Genomic DNA, 12,457 nt, shown 5'->3' on the forward strand with positions numbered 1-12,457 from the left:
CTTCCAGCAGCGTGATCAACTTGCACTTCTTGCAGGTGCAGGCCATGTTGTTCTCAGGCAAGAAAACAAACATTGCACACACCTTGCAGGTCACCACCACTGCAGAGTCTTGTCCTTCCATAGCCTCTTTTCCCTTTTTGTGTCTAGCTTTGTGATTGTTCTAGAACAGCCTGTGCCTGCTCCTCTACTCAGTAGAGGTTAAAAGCAGAGTCCCACTGGTGTGAAAGTGTGTGTTACAAGACAAATAAATGGAAAAAAGTTAGTCAAAAAAAAATGTTAGGGGCCTCCCCCTTGACCTCCCCTGGCCAACTCCTGTTTGCTCCCCCTGATCACTCGCTCTGGTCGCTTGCTCTCTGGGAGCTTGCCTGCTTCTGTAGTCCCTGGACCAGCTGGAGCAGCTTGCTCTGCTCTGCTCAGCTGGGAGGCGGGAAACAGACTGAAGCTTCCCGCCCACTCAGCTGCTGGGAGTACTCAGGCCACACACACCCAATTCAGTTGGAGCTCTCAGAAGCACCTGGTGAGCTCACAGCCAATCAGGATAAAGGGCAGCCCCCTGGGCTTCCTGCAGCCCACTTACCTCTTAGCCTCTGTCTCCTTTGTCTCCTTTGTCTCTTCAACCACTGCAACTCCCCTGGCCAACTCCTGTTTGCTCCCCCTTGGAATGAGATTTGAACTCATTCCAAGTAATTCGGTGTTCCTTGACCATATGCCTATCCATCTCAAGCTGCAATCCTGCCCCTTCAGCCTGTACTTCGCCTTGGCCAGGGGGGTCATAGACCCTCTTTTGGGAGAAGACTGAGCCAAAGTAGGAATTGAGCACCTCTGTCTTTTCTTTGTCATCTGTTATCGTTTTGCCATCCTTATTTAATAAGTGAACAACCATTTCTTTCCTCTGTCTTTTACTATGCACGCAGCTGAAGAAAGCCTTCTTGTTGCTTTTCGCATCCCTCGCTAGCCTCAGCTCGTTCTCAGCTTTAGCCTTCCTGACGCCATCCCTGCAATTCTGTACTACCTGCCTATACTCGTCCTTTGTTGCTTGGCCTTCTTTCCAATTCCTATATGTGTCCTTTTTTGTTTTCAGGTCATCTCTAAGCTTTTTGTGAAGCCACATTGGCTTCCTCTGTTGTCTTCCACCTTTTCTTCTTGTTGGAATTGTTTGTGATTGTGCCTTGAGACTTCCCTTTTTTAAAAGCTCCCACCCATCTTGGACTCCTTTTCTCGTTAGCGTCTCTTGCCATGGGACCTTAGTGATCATTGTTCTGAGTTTATTAAAATCAGCTTTCCTAAAATCCAGGGTATGTGTTTGACTACACTCAGCTTTTCCTTCCCTTAGAACCAAGAACTGAAGTACAACATGGTCGCTTTCCCCCAGAGTTCCTGTAACTGCTACTTTATCCACTAAGTCATCAGAGCTTTGGATGCCATATGTGCAATATCTGAAAGCTGCGAGGCTACTCCATCTGTTTTTTCTTTTAAAGGGTCAATAGTTTCCAGCCATTCTTTTCATACATTTTTTATTTCCTGTAGAATTTCTGACATTCCCTCTTGATTCTCTTGCAGATCTTTAGGCAGCCTTTCCCACATATTGAAGACTGCCTGTTCCTCCTCTAACTTTGCCATGCCATGCTGATTCTGGTCCCGAAATAAGAAGTTGGCCATGTTCAGAAATAGTATCCCATATAACCACCCCTCAGTTCATTCCTTGAGTAGTTTAGGCTGTAGCTTAGTCAAACTCCAGTTTTGTGTTTTAGAACTTTTCTGCTGATTTCCCCATACAAAGGGCATAGGAACATGACTGGATAGAGATTGAAAACCTATTTTAGTCTCCAACACATTTACTAAAAATGCAGGGGTTACAAAAAACATCAATACACATACAGCTTTGAATTTATACTGAAAAGTAGATAAACTCTTTTATCTGAGCATTAATAAAATGCCAGATATCAATTAAATGCAAGGTTTCAATTCCTGTGAAGAAACTACATGGCAAACAATTTGTCTTATTCAAACTTTTCCATTGTAACACCGGATTTATGATACCATTAAAATCTCCTCCACAAACAATTTCACCCTCAAAAAAGGATGTAATTTCCTGGGGGAAATTACATGAACTGGAATCTACAAACATGTTTTGTTAACTTTCAGGCTGGGCCAGAGATAATTGCTTATACATATATCCGTTTGTTTCCTTTCATCTTTTTCCTTTAAAAAAAAAAATCCTTTCGCTTTAAAATGGATATGATATACTGTACTTAAATATATTGTTTGAGGGTATATAGAAATGTGCACACTCATTTATATATCTAGTATAAAATATATTACTGAGTGTTGTAAGGTTGCTTCTAAGCTTTATTATATAACATTATAAAATTTATTAGTGATTTGTAATTATTATTTATCCTTTTTAATCTCCTTTTATTATTATTATTACCATCACTACTATAAAACTGGTTAGTAAGATTTTTGACTGGTAAAATTGTTAAGCTTTATTATTATATTCTAACTTAATGGCAGTATATGGTTACTGGAAATGAATTGTAGGCCTGCTTCCTTGCTATAAGACTGATAATATGATATTGAAATGTAAGGTTGATTATTTAAATGTAAGGTTGATTACTTATGCTGTATTGAATTGTAATATTGCCAATGTTATAGGTATAATTTCTAAGTAGAATGGGATTTGAAGCCCGTGTATATTGGAGTTTAAATGTAATCCTTTAAAAAAAAAAGGAGAGAGAAAAGAGAAAAAATTGTTTTTCTTTTCTTTTCTTCTCCTTTTCATTATTGCTGTGTCCTTCTAAGAATATTGTATTGTTGGGAAACTGTAGTTACTGATTAGGTTGTTCATGTTGTTTATTTCATTTATAAAGATAAAAATAATAATTATTTTTTTAAAGGGTGTAATTTCCTCAGACAACTTATTATAAAAAAGACCTTGCTTAACATTAGGTGCATATACATTGATCCACGTTACTATTTGATTTAACAGTATTCCTTTCAACATAATATATCTACCTTCTCAGTCTCTTGAGTCAACTGTTAATTGAAATTGAACTGAGGAAATCACTACCCCTTAGTTTTTCAACTTGTACATGCAGCATAAATATTTCCCCCTTCAAACTTGTGAGGTATTTTACATGTTGCATTTTAGTATCAGTTTCCTGCAAAACGATATATTTTTTCCTGATTATAATACTGTGCTACTTCTTTTAATTGGATAATTGAGACCATTTATGTTGAGAATCATAAAAGTAATTTTAGTCATCTAACATGACTAAAAAAGGAAAGAAGCTAAATATAGATATATGTAGGAGACAGATGAAGGCAACAGGAGAAGGGGACAGCAGAGGATGAGATGGCTAGATAGCATCACTGATGCAATGAATATGAACTTGAGCACGCTCCGGGAGAGAGCGGAGGACAGGAAGGCCTGGCGTGCTATGGTCCACGGGGTCATGAAGAGTCGGACACGACTGAACAACAAAGGAGACAGATAGATATAGATATATAATTTATCTTGCTGATGGATTCTATAACTCACTGTTTAAGATTCTGTCCTCCACATGTTTACAGTGTAAGCATCTTCTAGTACTGTGCCTGTAGGCTCCAGTAAGGAGTCACAGACGGCTATAAGTTAACAACATTCATCATTCAGTGCATGAGCTTCAACTGCTTCCTCATCCAATGCCTTCATGAACAAAAGAGCTTCTTCTTTGGCTTTTACTACCTGCCATTTATGTCTAAAACTAAACATCAACTTAAACAGTAAACCCCACATATTGAAATAGCTCCTTGTTCTTCTGTCTCTCTGATTAAAAACTTAATTCCTTTCTTTTTTGCAAGGTGATGGCAGACAGATTTGCCAAAAAGGATTCCCATCTTCCTTAAATTCTGAATTCTCCCTAACTGATTTCAAGACTAATACTTTCTGAGGTATTGTTCAAGAAAACTCACTAATAAAACTCACTAATAAAACTCACTATCCACATTTTTTGTCTTAGCATAAGCAAAGTTAACATGGAAGGCTTTTGCTGTGTGAATGGAATCTGATTCAGAACCCATGAATGAAGCAAAAATAAACTATCAAATTAACCTTTTCAACGTCATTTTCTCTGCAACTTGCCTAATTTTAAAACTCAATTTCTGACTCATTTTATCTAAACTTTCTACTTGTTCTTCCAAATGTTGATCTTGCTTTGTGCATCTGATATTAATGCTTCACATATTTTAAAATCTACAAGAAGACCATCAAATTTTTCCTTTACTTCTTTTTATTCCTCAATACAATTTATTTTTGAAGCGCCTGTTCATCTTTTATTTTTAACTCCTCATATTTCTGCTCTAACTTCTGGAATCTGACATCTAAATATCCCTTAACTTCTTCTAATTGACCAGTTACCTTCTCCTCAAATTCTCTAAACTGACTTGTAAAAGGGTGGGTGGTGGGAGGAGTGAGGGTGCAAGAGTGGGGCAAAGGAGGTAGAGGAAAGGGGGCAAGGAAGAAAATTATGGAGGAGGGTAGTGGGGAAGGCTGGAAGGAACATACAGGCTTGGGTTGGGGATCAAAAGAAGGGGAAGGATGGAACTAGAACTGGACAATATGGAGGAGGAACAGACAGAGGTAAAGCGGAAGAGGCAACAGAGTCAGGGAGGGGGTGAAATGATGGCTCCCTCCTCCCCCCTTTCCCTGCTCTGCAGTCTCTGGGCTTGTCTTTCTATGTGGTGGGGACTTGTGACTTTTCCTCCAAACTCCAGCACATAGGCACCCACACAGGCAGACGTAAGTACATCAAGCTAGGAAGCCTCACATGATGTACCACCTCTCTATGAGCCAAAATCCAGGGCACACGGATCTGGAGGAGCCATACACACACACACACACCACTTGGGGTCCCTGGAAACGGACTTCTTGTCCAGATTGTCTCACCATTTAACCTTCTGCGTAGCCTTTAGGAAGGCAAAAACACTTTTTTCTCTGCCTTTCTTCTCCACTCATCTCTCCCCCTCCACCCCCACTTCTGTCCTCCTCCTCCTCCTCCTCTCTCTCTCTTTCCCATCTGAAGGAAAATCGCTCTCACCTCATGTAATTAGGCTCAGAAAAAAAACTTCTATTGGCACCAAGGGCAGGTTGTCGTCGTTTTTTAAAAAAAGCTTAATTGCCACGGGGGGGGGGGGGATTCTGGGATGGCACAGCACACAGGAAGGGGAACGTTAGTCCTCTCCCCAACTGTGATCCCCCTGGACAGCCCCACCCCCAGCAATCAATCAAGCTTCGAAAAACCTCCAGCCCTGCAGGTGGTTCAGTCCAGGGGATCGTGGGTGACAGCGCACTTGCGAGGAGCCCCTGCTCTGCTGGTCTCTCATTCCACCTATACATGTTGTATGTTATAAGGGCAAAGATAACTGTGTCCAGATACTTTTTTTTCCCAGGGAAGAGACCCAGCTGGTGAATTGGCCGAAGCTGATAGAAAGTGCTGCAGGCCACAGAGGATACCTGAACATCCATCTGCAAAGTCAGATCTAACAGCACTTCCAAGATGGGAAAATTATGCTTTAGGGTTAGGATACCCGCAAGTAGAACAGGTTGAATCCGATTTCTTTGGTCAACTATATCATACTTTAATCTTATCTGGACTGAGATTCACTTTGTTGGCTCCCATCCATTCTATTACAAGCTCTGAACATCTATTCAGGGCCACCTTAGCAACCTCACCTGAAGCAGATGGAAAGGAAAGGTGCAGCTGTGTAGACCCCAAATCTCCAGTCAACTTCTCCCAGCAGTTTAATGCAGGTGTTAAAATGCATGAGGGACAAGATGGAACCTTGCAGGACTCTGGCATAAATGCCAAGGGGCCAAACAGCTGTTCTGCAGCCATTAGCAGCTGGTGCCCATTGGGACTGGTGGGGAGAGGGCAAGGCAAACAACAGAAAGTGGAGCCAGGGGGTCAAAGCAGGCAAAGCCACAGGGTCACAGTAGACAGAGCCAAAGAGATTCCAGTTTCCATAGAAAAGTCAACAGGAGGCTTGCAAGGTACATTTGAGAACATGAATGCAAAGCAGAGAGTGGAGTGAGTATGTTTCTGACCTACACAATGACACAAAAAAGTCCTTTGAATCCATATTTGTCTACGCAAACAGAGCACCCATTTCACAACAGGCAAGCCAAATAATTTTCCTAAATCACCTCTAAATTATGTTAAAATGTATTCCCCAAAATTTACTTCCCCAAATAGAAAGATGACCCCCAAACTGTTAACCAATCAGACCCTGTTGCCCCAGAGCAATTTCCACCAAATGCATTAGCTACCTATATCCTGCCCCAATAACACCTTCAGATCACCCCAATATTAATTTCCCTCAGACACATTATCACCGAAATCATGCCCCAAATGGATTCCTGTTCAATTAACCTTCAATCCACCCAGCCTCTGCCCTAGCAAAAAAACCATTTTCCTGTTCTCTAATCTCCACCCCATTACACATGCAAAGAAGTTCCTCCTTGTGGAGATCTACCCTTTCCCCTGCAAAGGGGTGCTTTCCCCTGCAAACTACTGCCACTGCCACCACTCCCTACTCCTCCCAAGCCTTCTGAGTGGTCAGCCTTGGCAGTAGATAGCTGCATTGCTTTGACTCCCTGCTTGCTTCCATATGCAGACAGACAAGTTTCAGACTGACCTGGCTCTCATGATCACCGCAGCCCACCATAGCTTCTTTAAGCCACAGGTGGCTGCAGATATGTGAATATTCAAGCCGCGGCCATGGCTTGTCGTGTTGTCTGTGTGGTTATTTGCTCCATGATGCTCAATGATGCTGCAACCATCAGCTGACCAGCCACTCCTCTCCTTCACAGGTATTTCAGAGCGGGGCTGCCAGAGGCAGCACCTCTGCGCACCTCGGCGTTGTGCGAAGTACAACACTAAGTGCGCACTTAGCATTGCACTTGGGGATGCACAGAGGAGCACATGAAGACCCACCTGCCACCTCTCCAGAAATACCAGCAACCAGTTACTAGCAGCAAATAGTGGCAGCAGAGGGCAGCAGCTTTAAAGACGAGGAAGAAAGGGGGAAATGCGGATCTTAGCTGCTCCTTCTTAGCTGTTGCTCTCTTTTACATTGTTTTATATTTTACATTTTAATATGTGCCTGGGAAGTCCATTGAACAACTGGGAGGTGCGACCATAACTGCAGTCATGGTAGGGGGAGGTATGGCGTTAAGGGATTAACAGGCCAGCTGAGGAGAAGAGGGGCTAGACACCGTAAGGCTAACCCCTCTTCTGGTTCTTCCCCCAACCTGATGGTTCCTGGTAGCCTTACCAGCTTGCCCTCAGGTCTGGTGGTGCTGCTGCTCAATGCCAGGTCGGTCCAAAATAATGTTTTTATTTATTTATTTAAAACATTTCTATCCCACCCTATATCATTAAGATCTCAGGGCAGCATACAGATAAAATCAGTGTAAACAGTATAAAACAATAAATAATGTAAACACTTAAAAACATATTGAACTATTAAACAAGCTAAAACCAGTTAAAATCTAAAACAATAAAACAGTTAAAACAATGTGCTAGGGAATGCATTTAGCAGTCAAAGGCTTTGGTAAAAAGACACATTTTTACTTTGCGCTGAAATGAGAGCAATGTCTGCACCAATCAGGCCTCCAAGGGGCCTGAGCAGAGAACTGGGGTGGAACCCGGTTGGAATCCACAACCAGGGTGCCAGAGCATAGAAGGTCGTCTCTCACGTCCCACCATAGTGTATGTCTCGTACTGGTGGGATGCAGAGGAGGGCCCCTCCAACAGATCTCAATCCTGGGGCAGGCATACAGAGGGGAAGGCGCTCCCTCAAATAGCGAGGTCCCAAGCCACTTAGGGCTTTAAATATCATCACTAAAACCTTGAATTCTGACCGGAAGCATATTGGCAGCCAGTGCAATTCCTTTAAAACCAGTGTTATGTGGTTTTTATGCGGTGTTCCGGTCAACAGTCTAGCTGCTGCATTTTGTACTAGCTGCAACTTCCGAGTCGTCTTCAAGGGCAGCCCCACGTAAAGTGCATTGCAGAAGTCTAATCGCAAAGTTACCAGCCCGTGCACTGCTGTGGCTAGGTTATCCCTGTCCAGGAAAGGCCGTAGCTGGCAGATCAGCCAAAGCTGGCCCCAAGTACTCCGGGCCATGGAGTCCGCCTGGGGCTCCAGTGACAGGGATGGATCTAGGAGTACTCCCAAGCTACACACCTGCTCCTTCAGGGGGAATGCAACCCCATCCAGGACTGGTCACTTACGCAATTCCCAGACTCGGGAACCACCAATCCACAGAGCTCCCATCTTGTCAGGATTTAGCTTCAGTTTACTGGCCCTCATCCAGCCCATTATAGCCTCCAGGCACTGGTCCAGCACCTTCACCACCTCAACCAACTCCGATGACAAGGAGAAATAGAGCTGAGCATCATCAGCGTACTGGTGACACCCCACCCCCAAACTCCTAACGACCTCTCCCAATGACTTCATATAGATGTTGAACAGCATGGGGGATAGAATAGAACCCTGTGGCACCCCACAGCTTAAAAGCCACGGGGTAGAACAGGAATCCCCCAATACCACTCTCTGGAATCGGCCCTGCAGGTAGGAGCAGAACCACTGCAGCACAGTGCCCCCAACTCCCATCCCGCAGAGCCAATCCAGTATGACGAAGATCTTCCTCATCCATGATCTGATTGTGGATGAGGGGGTTGACTTGGTATGTATTACTGAGACCTGGGTGGGGGAACTGGGAGGGGTCACTCTCTCCCAGCTGTGCCCTCCTGGGTACTCAGTGCAGCACCAACGCTAACTCGAGGGTTGGGGGGGGTTGCCATGGTCTATAGGAATTCAGTCCCTCTCTCTAGGCTTCCTGCTCATTCGAGTGCAGATCTTGAGTGTTTGTACCTTACGTTGGGTACCCGGGACAGATTAGGGATTCTGCTGGTGTCCTGCCCACACTGCTGCCCACTAGACTCCCTGCCTGAGCTGATGGAGGTGGTCTGGGACTTGGTGTTGAGGACCCCTAGGATGACAGTTCTGGAGGATCTCAACTTCCATGCCGAGGCCGCTGTATCCGGGGTGGCTCAGAAATTCATGGCCGCCGTGACAACCATGGGGCTGTCCCAGCATGTCATTGGCCCAACACATGTGAACGGACACACACTTGATCTGGTTTTCTCGACTGGGCAGGAGAATGGTGATCTGAAAGTGGAGGAATTAACATCTGTTCCTTTGTCATCGTCAGATCACTTCCTGCTGAGGTTTAGACTCTCACAGCCTTTCCCCTCTGCAAGGGCGGGGGACCTATTAAAATGGTCCGTCCCGGAGACTAATGGATTCTGATGGATTCCAGAGGGCTCTGGGGGATTTTCCTGCTGGTATGGCTGGTGCTCCTGTCGAAGACCAGGTCACTTTGTGGAATGCAGAGTTGACTCAGGCAGCTGACACGCCCAAGCACCCTCTCCCTCTGAGCAGAGCCTGGCCAGCTCCTTGGTACACACCTGAGGTGAGGGCAATGAAGCAAGAGGGGAGACGGCTAGAACGCAGGTGGAGGAAAACTCATGCTGAGTCTGACCAAACACAGGTTAGAGCTCATTATCGAGCCTACTCTGTGGCAGTGAGGGTGGCAAAGAGATTTCTTTCCCACCAGCACTGCATTTTCTCAGTGTTGTCCAGCAGAGCTTTTCTGAGTGGTTCGCAGCCTGTTACATTCTGGGCCAGGGAGAGGGACGGCGGAACCCTCGGTTGCACACTGTGACGAGTTTGCGTGGCACTTTGAAGATAAAGTCGCCCAGATTCATCATGAATTGGACACCACGATTAATGTAGTTCCATTGGCAGAGGCGTTCAGAGCACCGTCTGGTCCAGTTTTATTGGATGAGTTTCAGTTATTGAGGCCTGAGGATGCGGACAAGGTGCTTGGCCAAGTCCAATCGACTACTTGTGTGCTTGACCCTTGCCCTTCATGGCTTATTACATCAAACAAGGAGGGGATGTCCGGCTGGGTCCAGGAGGTTGTAGATTCCTCCTTGAGAGAGGGAGTGGTGCTGGCCTCTTTAAAAGAGGTGGTAATCAGATCCCTCCTGAAAAAGCCTCACCTGGACCCAGAGGATGCTAACAATTATAGGCCAGTGGCCGACATCCCCTTCCTGGGCAAGGTGCTTCAGCGGGTGGTTGCAGGACAGCTCCAGACACTCTTGAAGGAAACAGATCCATTTCAATCAGGCTTCAGGCCTGGTTTTGGAATGGAAACTGCCTTGGTCGCCCTGTGGGATGACCTCTGCTGGGAGAGGGACAGGGGGAGTACAACCCTGTTGATTCTCCTGGACCTCTCAGCGGCTTTCGATACCATCGACCACAGTATCCTTCTGGATAGGTAGCCTGGGTTGGGAGCTAGAGGCACTGCGCTGCAGTGGTTCCGCTCCTACTTGGCCGACTCCAGAAGGTGGTGCTGGGGGATTATTGCTCTGTGCCATGGCAATTGTGCCATGGGGTTCCACAGGGCTCTATTTTATCCCCCATGCTGTTTAACATCTACATGAAACCGCTGGGGGAGGTTAACCGGAGGTGTGGGCTGAGGTGCCATCAATATGCGGATGACACCCAGCTCTACCTCTCTTTCTCATCAAACCCAGGTGAGGCAGTGGCTGTTCTGAATCAGGGCCTGGGCACGGTAATGGACTGGATGAGGCCAATACACTGAAACTCAATCCAGACAAGACGGAGGCATTGTTAGCGGGTGGTTCGTCTGCCTGGCTAGGTGATATTCAGCCTGTCCTGGAGGGGGTTGCACTCCCCCTAAAGGATCAGGTTCGTAGTTTGGGGGTGCTCTTGGACCCAGAACTGTCACTTGAGGCACAGGTGAACTCAGTGGCACAGAGCACTTTTTATCAGCTTAGGCTGGTATACCAACTGCACCCTTATCTGGACAGAGATAGCCTAGCTACAGTTGTCCATGCTCTGATAACTTCTCGTCTGGATTACTGAAATGTGTTATACGTGGGGCTGCCTTTGAAAACGGTCCGGAAACTTCAGCTGGTCCAAAGTAGGGCAGCAAGATTGTTAACAGGGACTGGCCAATGAGCTCACATTACACCAGTACTTTTTCAGCTGCACTGGCTGCTGGTCCATTTCTGGGCCCAATTCAAACTGCTGGTATTAACATTCAAAGCCCTTAACGGCTTGGGGCCAGGTTATCTGAAGGATCGCCTCCTCCCATATGTGCCTGCCTGGACCTTAAGATCATCCTCAGCAGCCCTTCTCCGTGAGCCCCCGCCAAAGGAAGTGAGGCGGGTGGCTACTAGGAGGAGGGCCTTTTCTGCTGTGGCACCCTGGCTGTGGAATGAGCTCCCTAGTGAAGTTTGCCTGGCACCTACATTGTCTTCCTTCTGGCACCAGGTGAAGACCTTTTTATTTTCCCAGGCATTTTAGCTTTCTAGACTTTTAGCTTTGCTATTTTAAATCTCTGCATTGCTGCTAGGTTTTACTCTGGTTTTACTCTGGTTGTATTGTTATATTGTGGTTTTAATGTTTGTATATTTTGTGTTGTTTTACTGTGTGTTTTTTGGTTTTAATTTTTGTGAACCGTCCAGAGAGCTTTGGCTATTGGGCGGTATCGAAATGAAATAAGTAAATAAATAAATAAAAATAATTATTTAACCCCCACACAACCCTAGAACAGGCCTGGGGTTATGTAAGGGTCGTTTAACCCTCACACAACCCCCACTGCCAGGTTCAGACGACACGACAAGCTGTGGCTCGAATATTCAGAAAGGCTGACTCCATGCACTGGCATGCGCCACAGCCCACAACCCAGCTAGCTCTTTTGATCTAGGGAGCCGCCCATTCACCCCCAGCTTCCCCACAGTATCCAAAGTTGTTCAGCTTCTCAGGTGAAGAGGGCAGAGACAGAGGCAGCCAACAGGACTCTTCCAGGTGGGAAGGCAGTGCCACCCTTGTGGCAAGCTCTGTCCTCAGGGAAGGGAAGGGAAGGGAAGGGAAGGGAAGGGAAGGGAAGGGAAGACTGGAAGCAGAGTTCAGGGTTCTGTGCAGGCATGTGGCCAGAAAACCAGTTAGCTCCGGTGCCAGCACAGATGCCCACTTTTAACATACTTTGTGGGCACGGACGAGCTCGGGTGAGCTGGTTCAGGATGATAACTGGCAGGGAGGGAGAGCGGTCTCCCAACTGCCCTGCCTCACTGCCACTTGCTCCGAGTGCCGACCACTTAAGGGTCAATGTTTTGAGCACGTGTGCCCAGCACACAGGCTCAGTATTGTACTGAGACTGCCGGGGGGGAGGAGAACATTAAGCATGGCGCTCAGCAGCCACGTGGCACTTGGGGGCCTCTCTGCCACAAGTGGGGGGAGACTGGCAGGAGGTTGCTGCCCCATTCTCCCCTAGCATGGAGGCTCTTCTGCCCCCACCAACACCTTCTAAAATAAG

General features: G+C 46.2%; 1 protein-coding gene across 6 annotated transcripts in view; it reads right to left on the bottom strand.

Annotated features, from left to right (window-relative positions):
* MYO1D (myosin ID) overlaps positions 1-12,457 on the bottom strand; it is a 279,486-nt gene that overhangs the window by 118,846 nt on the left and 148,183 nt on the right. The gene's annotated exons all lie outside the window — the stretch shown is intronic.

The sequence above is a fragment of the Heloderma suspectum genome, chromosome 6 (genome assembly GCF_057233095.1).
Source record: "Heloderma suspectum isolate Gila_16-S chromosome 6, 16-S_ref, whole genome shotgun sequence".
Taxonomy (NCBI): domain Eukaryota; kingdom Metazoa; phylum Chordata; class Lepidosauria; order Squamata; family Helodermatidae; genus Heloderma; species Heloderma suspectum.